Raw genomic sequence first — 11,999 nt, 5'->3', positions numbered from 1 at the left:
GGGGTCCAACCCGTTACTAGCATGGTGTACCTAATAAAGTGGCCGGTGAGTGTATATATATATATATATATATACTAGATGGTGGCCCGATTCTAACGCATCGGGTATTCTAGAATATGTATGTCCTCTATTGCCCAGTGACGTAGTGTATTGCCCAGCCACGTAGTATATTGCCCAGCCACGTAGTATATTGCCCAGCCACGTAGTATATTGCCCAGTTACATATTATATTGCCCAGTTACATTGTATATTGCCCAATGATGTAGTATATATCCCAGTTACATTGTATATTGCCCAGTGACGTAGTATACAGCACAGAGCCACGTAGTATATTGCCCAGTGATGTAGTATATTGCCCAGCGACGTAGTATATTGCCCAGCGACGTAGTATATTGCCCAGCCACGTAGTATATTGCCCAGCCACATAGTATATTGCCCAGCCACATAGTATATAGCCCAGTTACATATTATATTGTCCAGTTACATTGTATATTGCCCAGTGACGTAGTATATTGCCCAGTTACATTGTATATTGCCCAGTGACGTAGTATACAGCACAGAGACACGTAGTATATTGCATAGCCCATGTAGTATATTGCCCAGCTATGTAGTATATTGCCCAGCCATGTATGACACAGGTTAAAAAAATAAAAAATAAACATATACTCACCTTCCGCAGGTGCGTTGTAGCTCTGTCGCCTGTGTGGGGTGCAGGTGGCATCTTCCGGTCCCAGGGTGTGATGACATCGCGGTCACGTGACCGTGTCACTGTCACATGACCGTGACCTCATGGCAGGTCCTTGTCGTGCAGGACCTGTGATGACATCGCGGTTACATGACCGTGTAGCGGTCACATGACCTTGGCAAGGTTGACTTTCCGTGACCTTCTCCCTTTTCTCCCCTTGAATAAACACGCCACACCAGTACTTATGGATAATAACGGCCACAGCAGCCAATTTATTATTATTAATCATAATAATAATATTAATATTAATTATAACACTTGGTGGGGCCCTCGAAGCTAACCCGATCCTGGTCTGGTTATTAAACCGTCGGCATTGCCTCTTCCCCAGCCTTACTTCCCGCCGCGTTTTCCTCCCGGCTCGGGAGCACCATGACTTGAGGGAAGAGGTTGCCTCCACACCGTTAAACCTGTACCCGACTTCCATCGTCGGGTACCCACCCATCGGTACCGCGCACCCGACCTCCAACATCGGGTGGCCCTCCGGGTCCCATGATAATGTGACCCCGACTTGCCTCGTCAGGTATCACCCAAGTCTCACCAGACCAGTAACCATCCACTGTAGGGGGGGCCCGCAATGCAAGACCCCCCCATACCGAACTTTTTTGCCTGCTTCGAGGACCCACCAGCGCTCAAATCACTTTTCGTTGATTCTAACAGAACCTCAGGCTCACGAAGAGCCATCCGCCACCAGTCAGGAGAGGAAAAACCCCCTGTGGGGGAAACCTCCAGGGAACCATGGCGTTGGATTGCCCTTCCCCTGGGCTTAGAGGTAACTGCCAAATTAAACACGTTTGCATAATTATCCTTCATATCATTATTCGAATAGTTGGTCCGGCTACTGCGACTCAGCTGTTCTTCTCCTCCTCTGGGATGGGTGGGTGGGGCTTCGTTGTCCTGCCGTCCTGGGAGTGAAAAGAGGGTTATGGCTAATCCCTGCGTCCTTTTATCCCCTTGACCCCCCTTCCCCCCCCCATGCCTAGGTCACTTCCCCTATGTCATTTCCCCCTTTGTCAATCCTTTTACTTCCTCCCCTCCTCCTTCTTTGTCATTCTCCCTGCCTTTTCCCAAAAAACCAATCACCTGGTCACTGGCAACCTGCTCGGTCATGCCCCCCTCCTTCCGACCCTCCGTGCCTCATCCGGGGGTTACTTGACCTTGGCAAGGTTGACTTTCCGTGACCTTCTCCCTTTTCTCCCCTTGAATAAACACGCCACACCAGTACTTATGGATAATAACGGCCACAGCAGCCAATTTATTATTATTAATCATAATAATAATATTAATATTAATTATAACACTTGGTGGGGCCCTCGAAGCTAACCCGATCCTGGTCTGGTTATTAAACCGTCGGCATTGCCTCTTCCCCAGCCTTACTTCCCGCCGCGTTTTCCTCCCGGCTCGGGAGCACCATGACTTGAGGGAAGAGGTTGCCTCCACACCGTTAAACCTGTACCCGACTTCCATCGTCGGGTACCCACCCATCGGTACCGCGCACCCGACCTCCAACATCGGGTGGCCCTCCGGGTCCCATGATAATGTGACCCCGACTTGCCTCGTCAGGTATCACCCAAGTCTCACCAGACCAGTAACCATCCACTGTAGGGGGGGCCCGCAATGCAAGACCCCCCCATACCGAACTTTTTTGCCTGCTTCGAGGACCCACCAGCGCCACACCGAGAGCACCTGACCCCCCTTTCAGTGCTCGAGACCCCACCAGACCGCCCTGCTGTGGCCCTCCGTATCCCCTCTCACAAGCCGTCAATCCACAAATCCATCCCTATAGTGTTCAAATGCACTCTATCCCCTAACCAGCAATCTCTTTCCGTAGAATCTAAGCCTGCGTGACATATTGCCAGCCCCTCTTCCCATTTCCTTCTAGGTACCATGTCATACCACACTAGCCTCATACTTGGATACGCTAATTCCAGCTGACGTACATCCCTTCTAATGTTGGAACTCAGTCATTTTTTCAAGCTGGGTCCCAGGTCATTACCCCCTGCACGTACTACTAATATATATCTGTGGTCCCTTAAAGGTACACCGCCCGAGCTACTTGTATAGTACCCGGCCCCATGTTAAACCCTTGTTGCCCAGCCACCTAATCACTGCCCTTACTCTTGCAAAAACCAACTGTCTCCCACCCGTCCGTCTGTCAGCCCACTGTGCTCCTCAGAAAACGTATGAATGTCCTAAAATCCAAATCACGATCGGGCCTTGTCCTGTAACAAACCAAAAAGAAATTATTGCGGGGCACCATATCCAGGACAGATTGCTGCCTCATAACCTGATGTCGTACGTAAGACTCCGTTGGCACTCCCCTGGCCATTAAACATAGTTGGTCACGGGCTCAGTCCCCCACCACGGCCTCTGTTGCCGCCCCCAATCCAAAAGGATTTCCCGTGTATTTGCCAGGATCCGTGCCTGTCCCCACCAGGCATTTCCAGAATACTTTAATAAATTGCTACTTGGACAAGAAGGACCTCTCCTCGTGACATAGCAGCGGTTCATCCCGTTGAGGCTTGGCGGCCAAGACTATCATAAAACACTTCCAAGGACACCTGATAGAACCGCTGACCTTTTCCAATAGCACCCTTTTCCTTTTTTTTTTTTTTTTTTTTTGATATATAACTGTAATAATTTCTGCCTAGCCATGATGTCTTTAGCTAGATTGCCCCCACCTCTTCGCTCCGTCTGGTGCTTCTAGTTCCCCTATCCTCATTGCTCCGAAAAATGCTGATGTGAATGCCAGGCTAAACAGGCCCACCTCAAAACGTGACATGCACCCCGCTTCTAAATGTAATCCAGGTTCTCCAATAAACCAAACGGCACAGGCCGCCTGTTATCCTTCCTGGCTTTCTCCTTTCCGGACACCCTTAATGGCCTGTCTTACTAAACAATTCTTTTTTAAGTCCGATCTGTTCCCCAGTTGAAGCCCGAACACTAACCGTGAAATTAATTGATTTTTTTCTACGCTGTAGACCACTTACCAACCGTGGCCTGCCTAATTCCCATCAATAAAAAATCCCTGTCTGTTAAGTCCTCCCTCCCTTGTCCCAACCAGTATTACCCCAGCTGCCATGTGCAAAGATAAGCCGTTCACGCGCTACTTGCTAAGGATGAATTGATCAGTGGCTTGGCAGCCCTGATGCCCCCCTCCAGAGTCCGGGAGGGCAGGGTAGGCCCGTTTCTTCTGCTTCCGGGGCCCAATGTCTGAAACCGCCCTCATCCTAGCTGCTTCCCGTGGCTGGAGGGCACTGGGAATAGGCCTATTGTCCTTTGTGTTAATGCACATGATCCCTTTTTCCTTTTGCCACTCCTCCGGACTGAAGGTCCCCCGATTAGGTATACCGCTCTTCAGTTTATTGCACTGGATTACTACTTGTGCAGAAGACAGCCTTAAAGAAACAAGACTTGGTCAGTATAACAGTCCATAACATCAGACTATACGCATTAGACCCCTGCGTCCTGCGTTGACTAATTCCTCATCCACTATATTACCTACTTTACGGTAATTCATCTATATTACGGTCAACCATATAGGATAAAGGCACCGCTCATGACTTTTCCTGTCCTAGCAATTGAAGCAATTGCCTAATTTCCCAGGGTGTTAAATAAAACTTGTTGTTTGTCTGCTAGCCCTTAGTAATGGCCAGCAGTGTTATGTCCTTAAATTTTTGCACTTCCATTTGCTACTTCCCGTGGTGGGACTAGAACCGTGATCTCCCATGCTGCAAGCAGCAGTCTTAACCACTGGGCTACCGTGCTGCTTAGGTTTCTGCCTGCCCTCGGTAATGCTGGCATGTGTGTTTTTTGGCCCTGCTTCTTGGTTGCAGCAGAGGCTATACCCATTAAACACGGACCCTTTTGGCTCTGCCTCTTGGCCATATATACTGGGCTTCTGGAGTATGGATATATAATGTACATCCCCGGGTAGCACTATACTTTCAGGGTCCAATTATACATATAGAGGAAGTGCCATATAAACTATTTAGATTGTGCCCCCCAATGTGGACAGCAATGACAATGTGTCCCCACTGCAACGCGCCGCGGACATGCCAGCGTGACACAAAGACCATTTTTCATTATTATTATTATTATTATTATTATTATTAAGTCCACCCATATCCTGTGGGCCAGCCATAAGTCTGGGGTAAAAGTATACATATATAGAGCCAAACGTACCGGGGGACACCTGCATATATTATAGCTCAGGAGGTACAACAGATAGGGAGACTGCTATATTTATCTATATAATGTAGGAATATTTCCAGTATGTAAGTCCGCAAGGACAGGGTCCTATCCCTTCTGTATCAGTCTGCCATTGTAAATTTGTTTACTGTATCTATAATCCTGTATGTAACCCCTTCTCATGTACAGCACCCTGGAATTAATGGTGCTATATAAACCAATAATAATAATAATATATGCCGAGGTCCAGCCGTATACATACATATATATATATATATACATACATACATTCACACCCACACTGATGTGCAGCTATTCTCAGGGGTACAACATATAAAGGTGAAGCGAATATATTCCCAGCAGAACTGGCATGGATAGATAGCCTCCATATAGACCATACGTCAAGCATATAGCACAGGGCCGGCTTCCCCCTTCCCTTGGGAGTGTGTGTGCAATTCCCCTCAGGGCCTCACCCCTCCCCCAGCATACAGCCTGGTGTAATGGGGATCATAAAACTGGAAGTACCGGTTGGGACACAAGGTAATAGCGTCTCTTCAGTAATGGTGCTAAGATGGTTGTAGTATATACATGGCTTTATGCCCTACACTATACTGAATTATCTGATATATTAGCAATGAATCATGCAAAATATCTGTAGATCCGCCCCACGTATATATACATATACATACCCGCATAAACCCACACTCATATATTTATATGTATATACGCCCACGTATATATACCCATACATCCCGTGTCCCACAATAGGCCTTGTACGCTCCAGAAATATCTGGATAATGTAATATCGATATATCCGCCATGAGTCCTACAGCAATATGTATATACCATCATGTATTAACCCAGTGTCTATGATATATAATAACACTAATGCATGCAGCTATTAATAGAGAGTGATATTGATGTAACCCCTTTGCCCATAAAATTAATGGCGGCATATATATCATCTAATATCGAAATATATAATCCAGAACCCATATTTCGGATATTTTTCCTATTAGCACTTGTGATACGCCTGCTATCACCCTTACCAGTAAAAGTATGCATACAAGCGCCACCTTACCAGTAAAAGTATGCATACAAGCGCCATGCACTGTACTGTGGTATCAATATATACCCCTGGCCTCAATTGCAGCATATACATACATGCCATGCACTATATTGAAGCATCCCATATATTCGCCATGCACTCATTTTCCATATGTATATCTCATCGGCATACACCAACATGCTACCGTATCTATAAATAACCCCAGTCCCATGCATACCCTATGGCAGTATGTGTATATATATCCTGCTTTGAATAATCAGGTAGTAATCCAAGGCATAACAGCCATGCAGTACATAATATAACATCATTGTCTATATATATTACTATACATGTACCTGTGTCTGCAGCCCTGCCACGGGGACGCATGAGGCAGGTAACATATAGAGATCCCTGAGGACACAGATCTCCCAGGATATAATGATCCTATATATATATACCCTGTACATATATATATAACAAATCCCCAGTGTGATCATTTATGTTGTGTATACTCCTCTGGACCTCTCATGGTGAGAGTAGTATGGCCTGTGCCATCTTCTGGCTGCCAGAACACAGACACTGGGGAACCAGGCCACCATTACCACCGGAGTGCCAGGCGAGGCAAATAAAAGCACAAATCTGCCCCAAAATCCACCAGAGTTGGTACAGATTGGCAGTCATGGATTATCTTACAGTTACAAGCTATGCCGCTATTTGTGAACACACCCCAAGCAGGAAAACTCCATGTTGTTTCTGCCTGAAGACACTATATTGTATATTGTGTACTGTATATATGTACCCGCATCCCCCATACTTATATCCCCCATATTATACTCCCTGAAGCAGCAGACATGCTTCTTTGTCTTCTTTGTTTGTTTGAAGGAATGTGCATGTGAAATGATGAGGGGAGTAGTTGTTCTGAGGATTTCTGTAATGTCCTTCCACTTGAATCTCCGGGAGGTGTGGTATCTTGCTTGCTGTCCATTGTCTTTCCAGAAGTCTTCTTGCTTGCTTCAAAGGCTTCTGTTGGCTTCGTTGTCCTGCCGTCCTGGGAGTGAAAAGAGGGTTATGGCTAATCCCTGCGTCCTTTTATCCCCTTGACCCCCCTTCCCCCCCCCATGCCTAGGTCACTTCCCCTATGTCATTTCCCCCTTTGTCAATCCTTTTACTTCCTCCCCTCCTCCTTCTTTGTCATTCTCCCTGCCTTTTCCCAAAAAACCAATCACCTGGTCACTGGCAACCTGCTCGGTCATGCCCCCCTCCTTCCGACCCTCCGTGCCTCATCCGGGGGTTACTTGACCGTGACGTCATGGCAGGTCCTTCTGCCAGACCATCCTTGCCACCGGAACATGCCGCTTGCATCGCGAGGAGCGGGAAAGGCGGCGTAGGTGAGTATATAATCATTTTTTTTTTTTTTTTAGTATTTTTAACATTAGATGTTTTTAGTATTGACGCTGCATAGGCTGCATCAATAGTAAAAAACTTGGTCACGCGGGGTTAATAGCAGCGGTAACGGAGTGCGTTACCCGCGGCATAACGCGGTCTGTTACCGCCGGCATTAACCCTGTGTGAGCGGTGACCAGAGGGGTGTGTGCGGGCACCGGGCACTGAGTGCAGGGAGTAAGGAGCGGCCATTTTCTTCCGGACTGTGCGCGTCGCTGATTGGTCGTGGCAATGGTCGCGGGCGTTTTGCCACGACCAATCAGCGACTTGGATTCCATGACAGACAGAGGCCGCAACCAATGAATATCCGTGACAGACAGAAGGACAGACAAAGAGACAGACAGAAAGATGGAAGTGACCCTTAGACAATTATACAGTAGATATATATATATATATATATATATATATATATATATATATATATAAATATTGCTCTATGTATTACATGCTGCACCACATGTGACTAGAAGTCAAAATTAAGCTACTATTAATTCTACAACCTAAGATTGTATTTTGTGATGGTAGTGTAGTTTCATTCACCAACCAGCTTTTTATTAGTTAACATCCCTGGGGCAAAAAAATATTTATCTATACGGTATAACAATGTTTCTTACTCCTCTAAATAATCCATATGATAAATAGCTGGAGGCCTTTCAATATGTAAGGCCACAAAACACAAATGGCTCTATTAAGTTTCAGAACAATCTACTTTATGTATTCCGAGTTGTAGCTTTTTTCTTCACGTGGAACATATGCTGATGCTTTGCAGTACTATTGAACTCTAATTATGTTGCATTCTGCATCAATATTCATTAGCTTACATATCAGTCTCTCATTATCAGCAGAGAAATCAATTAACTTCCTACCCTTAAAATGGAGCTCATTTGCTAAATTAATTTGGAATCGATAAAAGCGTGGGGTGTGTCACAGTAAAATACAGAATTGTTTTCCTCCTGTCGCCATAATCATGTATTGTTTTCTCATTACCTTTGTGAAACTGCAAATCTTTCAGGATGAACCAATACAGACTATATGTTTCATTGACTGCTCTTGATATGTAAAGGCTATGTACTCCAGGGTTGCCAATAGTCAAGAAATTCCAGGTCAGTTGATAAAAATAGGGAACTTTTTTGCACTGTCCATAAAAAAAATGGAAGGCGTTCGTGATTTTTTTGAAGCTGAAGAAACTTATGCGGATTGCAGACTATAATTATCATGCTTTTACAATTTATACTGAATGCAGTTGATGTCTTATCAGAATACTGCGCTGTAGACATGTTGAGAATAAAAAGGCATATATCATCAGGGCACCATGCTGCAAATGAGGAGCTCTTCACTTACAGTGTGGTGCTCTGATGATATCCACTCTTTTACTCTCCTCCTGTCATGGCTCCTGTACTTGGCGTATAGGGCAGGTGGAAGGTGCAGCCACGCTCTGGGACTGCCGGTTAACAACAAACACAAACAGTGTTATGCAAGTTCAGCAATACTATCAGAAGTTAGTGTGCTACCACCACTCTCTCTACCTCTGTGTCATGTGGTGACAACAAAGTGTGGAAACCTACCTGACGCCTCAGGCCATGTTCACACATTGCTGTTTTTACCGCGGAACTGCAGCGATTTTGCCGCTGCGGGTCCGCTGCAGTTTCCATTGCGTTTACATTAACATGTAAACCTATGGAAACAGCAAACCGCTGTGCACATGCTGCGGGAAAAACCGCGCAGAAACGCAGCAGTTTAAAACCCGCAGCATGCCACTTCTTTGTGCAAAACTGCAGCGGTTCTGCACCCATAGACCTCCGTTGTGAAGGTCAAACCCGCAGTAAAACCCGCAGATCAAAAAATATCTGCGGGTTTTTATGCGGTTATGGGTGGAGAAACCGCTGCAGCAGGAAGTGCGGGGAAGCGGGAGGAAGTGCGTGGGCGGAAGTGCGTGGGCGGAGTGTGGTCCTGTATTCCGAAGTGACTGTCAGCATGGAGGCATATCGTCGCATGGGGATCGATGTCGGTCGTTTGATCGATTTGGTATGTATGTGTGTGTATCTGTGTATGTGTGTGTGTCTGTGTATGTGTGTGTGTCTGTGTATGTGTGTGAAGTCTGTGTGTGTGTGTGTGTGTGTGTGTGTGTGTGTCCCCATGTGACGATAGTGCCACCCAATTGTGCTAAGTCGCCGTATGGGATTACTACTCCCATCCGGTATTAGGATGGGAGAGTTGTCCCTGTGTCCGGCGACTTAGCACAATTGTAAGTAACACAAAACACAAACACACACAATACACATATAATAAATGTAATATACATGACACACAGTACATATAACATAGAGTATATACTCACCATACAGCACACTGGTACGCGAAGCCCTCGGTCCCCTAGGGAAAAAGTCCCAAAAAAATAAACCAAATCCATACTCCCTGTCCGCAGAATCCAAAACTCGAGTGTCCCTCGCCCATCCTCTGCTCTCCGGCGATATACTGCCAGGAGCGAAGCTCCTAGCAGTGTATCGTGTACTGTTCCAGAGTTCAATGGCACCGGAGTCTCTATTTACGGCACTACAGGTGCGTGTGAACTTTCCCACGCTGTAGTGCCGTAAAGCGAGAGTACCGGGGTCAATGACCGCCAGTAAACTCTCGCGCATGCGCAGTAACACACCGACAGGTGCCTGAGCACCTGTCAGTGTGTTGCAGCAGCCGTGGAGAGCAGACACATCTCCGGATGTGTCTGTTCTCCATGGCAGATCGTCGTGGGACACTCGTTATGGGATTTCTGCGGACAGGGCCAGGGAGTATGAATTTGGTTTGTTTTTTTATTTCTGTTGCAGGTCGAGGGTCTTCAAATGGATTGAGAGTGCAATAAAGGGTTTGTCAAAAAGTGTGTGTCTTTATTTCATTAAAATATTTTTTCCTAGTGTCTGTTTTTTTTAACCCTTTAATAGGATTAGTAATGGATAGGCGTCTTATTGACAGGTGGCATTAACCCCTCATTACCCCATATCCCACCGCTACACGGGAGTGGGAAGAGAGGGGCTAAGTGCCGGAATTGGCACATCATTTTGATGCGCCTTTTCTGGGGCGGCTGCGGGCTTCTATTTGTAGCCAGGGGGGGCAAATATCCATGGCCCCTTTCCTAGGCTATGAATATAAGCCCACGGCTGTCTGTGTAGCCTTTCTGGCCTAAAAATATAGGGGGACCCCAACACTTTTTTTGGGGGGCTCTCCCTTTATTTCTGAGCCAGAAAGGCTATGCAGATAGCTGTGGGCTTCATATTCATGGCATGGGAACAGCAAGGGGTATTTTAACCCCTTCCCGGGCCACAAATATTGGCCCATGGCTGTCTGCCTAGCCTTTCTGGACTAAAAATATAGGGGGACAAAAACACTGTTATTAGTGTTGGTGTAGAGATTAGGGTTATGGTTTTGAAAGCTAGAGTGTTGAGTGTAGAGTGTCTTGCAGGTTGCAAACAAGCAGTGGCACCGGCAATCCCGAGCTTATCGTGAGCCCACCCAGCAACACATGTTGCCGCACGGCCCGCTCAGGATTGACGGCGACAGAGCTTGTTTTTAAACAACGGCACACGAACGTGTTTATTGGTGTTTGTGTTTTTAGTTTGTCCTTGGGTTCATGAAGGGGTTACTTTTAAATATATTCCAACTTTTGAAAACCATTTCTGTAACATTACTTGGTCGTTCTATATAGTATGAAATGACACTATTGTATTCATTGTAGGTTCGTGATTATCCGGCCCTGTGGGACCCTTCTGATGAGTCATACAAAGATAAATATTTCCGTGAGCTAGCATGGACAAAAATCGTGCGTGACATGTTCCCGGAATGGGACAACTATCCAGGGGCAACACAACAGCAAATTGGTAATTATAATTAAATTTAGTTAGCAAACATTGATTTTACTATAGTGCTTTGGAACAAAGCACTATACTGTTATTCCATCGTGGTAAACTTCTTCTTATTATTATTATAGTGCTTTGGAACAAAGCATTATACTGTTATTCCATCATGGTAAACTTCTTATTATAGTGCTTTGGAACAAAGCACTATACTGTTATTCCACCGTGGTAAACTTCTTCTTATTCTTATTATTCAGTCCGCACGTAATGCGGCCCGAACCGCTAAACTCACAGACTCCAGTGAGGTGTCATTTCGAAGCCAGCGTTCCTGAGAGGTGTGCTAAGTATTTTTCGTGCCGATCGGATTTGTAGTTTTTGCGCAATTTGTGTTTGAAAAAAGTCTTTCAATGCGTTTCAATAGGGAAATTGTCCCATACGTTTATAATGGGCTGGTTTCTGAGGCAATTTCTAAAAATAACTGCCACCTGGCTGATTAGCTCATTGATATGCGCAGTCAGACACAGTTACTATGCCAACGCCTATGAAGTCTACATCAGCTCACCAGGTCACAAGTTTTGTCAGATAATATCAGCTCTTAAAGTGACAGTACAGCACAATTCCAAACCACTATCTGTAGTCTTATGATTATTAGACTGTGGCCCGATTCTAACTCATCGGGTATTCTAGAATATGTATGTCCACGAAGTATATTGCACAGCCACGCAGTACA

The 11,999-nt window shown here is 45.8% G+C and overlaps 1 long non-coding RNA gene across 1 annotated transcript; it reads right to left on the bottom strand.

Moving 5' to 3' along the window:
• Nucleotides 1-927: 927 nt before the first annotated feature.
• LOC143782490 (uncharacterized) lies at nt 928-7,276 on the bottom strand. Its single transcript, XR_013216975.1, has 2 exons — nt 6,010-7,276; nt 928-5,977 (listed from the first exon to the last, which is right to left on the bottom strand). It is a non-coding gene; the product is annotated as an uncharacterized LOC143782490 (long non-coding RNA).
• Nucleotides 7,277-11,999: the final 4,723 nt, after the last annotated feature.

Source organism: Ranitomeya variabilis, chromosome 6, assembly GCF_051348905.1.
Source record: "Ranitomeya variabilis isolate aRanVar5 chromosome 6, aRanVar5.hap1, whole genome shotgun sequence".
Lineage (NCBI taxonomy): Eukaryota > Metazoa > Chordata > Amphibia > Anura > Dendrobatidae > Ranitomeya > Ranitomeya variabilis.
Note: the sequence above shows the minus strand (reverse complement) of the source record. Positions and strands in the feature narration are given on the sequence as shown.